The sequence below is a fragment of the Anneissia japonica genome, unplaced genomic scaffold (assembly GCF_011630105.1).
Source record: "Anneissia japonica isolate Jap-2015-1 unplaced genomic scaffold, ASM1163010v1 scaffold288057_len103349_cov133, whole genome shotgun sequence".
Classification (NCBI taxonomy): Eukaryota; Metazoa; Echinodermata; class Crinoidea; order Comatulida; family Comatulidae; genus Anneissia; species Anneissia japonica.
In genome coordinates, this window is record NW_022691552.1 from 60,812 (window position 1) to 64,498 (window position 3,687).

General features: G+C 35.0%; 1 protein-coding gene across 2 annotated transcripts in view; it reads right to left on the reverse strand.

Moving 5' to 3' along the window:
* LOC117100058 overlaps positions 1 to 3,687 on the reverse strand; it is a 31,420-nt gene that overhangs the window by 6,794 nt on the left and 20,939 nt on the right. The window lies entirely within an intron of this gene.

Consider the following 3,687-nt stretch of genomic DNA (forward strand, 5'->3'; position numbering starts at 1 on the left):
TCCAGTGATGAACATCCTATTCAAGTATGTTTTATGTCATATACTGATATTAATTTAACTAGCTACACCATCATGGCTGAATTTGAATTTGAATCCTGCGCCATTAATAACAACACATCATTCTGCAATGCTATGCAGATTTACATATTCACTGAGAGGCCTGGGTCTACCTATAACCTAAAGGAGTCAACAAAAATGTCATTACCTGATGTTTCATAGTCATCTGGTGTTGCTACCTGTTTGATGAATTTTCGTCGTCGAGTACTATTTTTGTGTCCTCGATTGGGTTGCATTTGTTTACATTCTGATTTCAAATGTCCCTGTTTATTGCATTTAAAACAAGTGGCATATTTATGCCTACATGCATCACGTGTATGATTACTCAATCCACAACGATCACATTTTTGACGTGTTGTTTTTTTAATTTCCTGATGATCTGTCTCTTATACACATCTAGATGTGTATAAGATACAGCATCAGGCTTGTGCGGAGCATCATAATGAACATTAAAGTCACCAAGCACCAGTATCCTTCCTGGAAGAAGATCAAGACATCCGAGGAAGTCCTCAAATTCTACAAGGAAATCTGAAGTTTTTAGTAAGGCAGATGCAGGAGGTCGATAAACGATAACAAAGTTAACACCAGAACATGAAATAACAACATGCTCAAAAGACTTAGGTTTGAAAATGAGTATCATTCCTGAGATGAAGATTCAAATGCGTCTTGTAGACAGCTCCAATACCACCACCACGAGTGTTGACTCCTCTAGGAATATTGATGACAGAGTAATCAGGTGGAGTCATTTCACCGACTATGACTTGATCATCACCTCGTAACCAGGTTTCCGTCAAGAACATTATGTCAGTGTTATATTCCGTTAACAAATCACACAAGTGGTTGGTCTTGTTGCAAACCGATTGGGCGTTCCACAAACCAATCCTAGTACCATTGCAAAATGAGGAGTCAGAAGAGTTTAGATGTGTATCAGCACTTAAATCAAGTTCAGCGCGAATAGCACGCAGATGTTTTTTCCGTCCTCCTCTACATCCCCGCAGAGTGGAAGCTGTCTCTTATACACATCTGATTAGTGCAGTTTCTGTACTATGGGAACGTCTGTAGGCCGACTGAAAGGGGTCGGCAAGGTTGTTTCTATAGATATATGTAGCCAGTTGCGAAGAAACAACTTTCTCAATTAATTTGCCAATGAACGGTAAATTTGAAACCGGTCTATAGTTTGTAAGTAGTTGCTTATTAAGAGAGACCTTTTTAATAACAGGTGTATGTTATTTTTAATACCGGCATGGTTGTAGCATGGAGGTATTACTGAGAAGGAGATCACTTGAAAAAGCTACGCGCACGCAGCGCTATGCAAATGAACCAAGATCAAAGCTGCCGCAGCGCGTGAAGCACGTTTACACGATGCCTTTGAAGTCCCATGTGTTCCCCGCCATCAAATTTTCAGCAGGCATAATTGACCAAAAAATTGAACATGGAGAAATGGAGAGCACCTTCTTTTCTCGATGCGCACTACATACAATCAATCACTATGGCTGCGCAATCGTTTCAATTTTGAAGCTGATACATTTACCTCTCATAAAATATCAAACATATTAATATTTTCCACCAAAAAAAGTTTCGAATTTAATAGAACATTTACATGACCTTTAAGTATAGTGTATTTCAACTTCAATTTCCATAAATTGGCCAAAATTTGCTAATTCTAATTTTAACAGATATTAATTAATAAATGATTGAGGATTATAATAAACTAAGTCATTTTAGGGTTAACTATTCGAAAAATCAATCCAAAATCTGAGTATTTTTCAGTTTTACTCTGACTTAGCTTTATAGTCGAACAAATCAATCTTTAGACAAAATTATGATGAACACAGAAGTAATTTTAACATAAATATTTTACGAAATCCGTTCCTGAAATATACAAATAATAACATACCAAAGGTTCGAAAAAATCTAATCAGGGGAACACTGTTCATTATAAAGATATTTAATGGGTTAAAATCAAACGCTTTATTGCACAACTGCTCTGCTGTAAGTGTATAAATGCATGTCGTTGCCAAGTTGTTGCTAACAAAAAAATGTGAATTATAGGGTAATATGCCCGCGCGCGATGCAAAAGCGGGGAACACATGGGTTTGTTGCGTCAAAGGGAACTGTTGCCGAGTGATCTCCTTCTCAATAATACCTCCATGGTTGTAGTATTCTTCTTTTCAAAATAATTCCTATTCCTCTATTTTAACATATTTCAATTTGAATAATAATAATTCAAAGTTTCTTCTACAGTATACCGGTTATTATGCATGCAAATTTAATCTAAACTTTAATCATTGAGATTAGGCATATAGATAGAATACCCGATCGGCAGTGAATGTCCTGATTTGCGAGAAGAAGAGCATGCGCACATACTCTTGGAAGCAGCGCTTCCATTCCAGCGTTAAATTGGCTATTCTGACGCCACCACACGGTTGTCACAATAGAAAATTTAAGTGTTGTAGGGTACCAAAGAGTATATCTGAATTCCATTGACTCACTCAATACGTGATTGGCTGATATTGAAAACCAGCCATGCGGAAATTCTAAGCAGCTGATAGGCCTGAATGTGACTTATCCTAGATACCAAAATAGGCTAAACATTGAAAAACTTTGCTTTTCCAATAAACTACAGCAATCCACTCGAAAAAATAAAGGTTTATATAGAAGATTGTGGCTAAGAAATGCTAAAACAAACGCAGAAACTGTACTGCTATATTTTCTTATTTGTTTTAGCCAGGGTATGCACTGCATACCTTGCTTGCCTTGACGGTCCACCACTGCTCCTGGGCATCCCGAGGTGCAAACATAGCTGAGCAGATCAGGATTTAAGCACTGCAGGACTAAGGCTCTGGAATAATTTACTTTGAACATTAAACATCACCTTCACTTGATAATTTTAAGTCACTACTCAGAAAGCATCTTTTGTTTTTTTTTAATAATCTCTTTTTTGGAATTGTACCTTGAGCAATGACTGTTGAAACGGCACCAAACAAATAGATTGATTGATTGATTGATTGATTGATTGATTGATTGATTGATTGATTGATTGATTGATTGATTGATTGATTGATTGATTGATTGATTGATTGATTGATTGATTGATTGATTGATTGATTGATTGATTGATTGATTGATTGATTGATTGATTGATTGATTGATTGATTGATTGATTGATTGATTGATTGATTGATTGATTGATTGATTGATTGATTGATTGATTGATTGATTGATTGATTGATTGATTGATTGATTGATTGATTGATTGATTGATTGATTGATTGATTGATTGATTGATTGATTGATTGATTGATTGATTGATTGATTGATTGATTGATTGATTGATTGATTGATTGATTGATTGATTGATTGATTGATTGATTGATTGATTGATTGATTGATTGATTGATTGATTGATTGATTGATTGATTGATTGATTGATTGATTGATTGATTGATTGATTGATTGATTGATTGATTGATTGATTGATTGATTGATTGATTGATTGATTGATTGATTGATTGATTGATTGATTGATTGATTGATTGATTGATTGATTGATTGATTGATTGATTGATTGATTGATTGATTGATTGATTGATTGATTGATTGATTGATTGATTGATTGATTGATTGAAA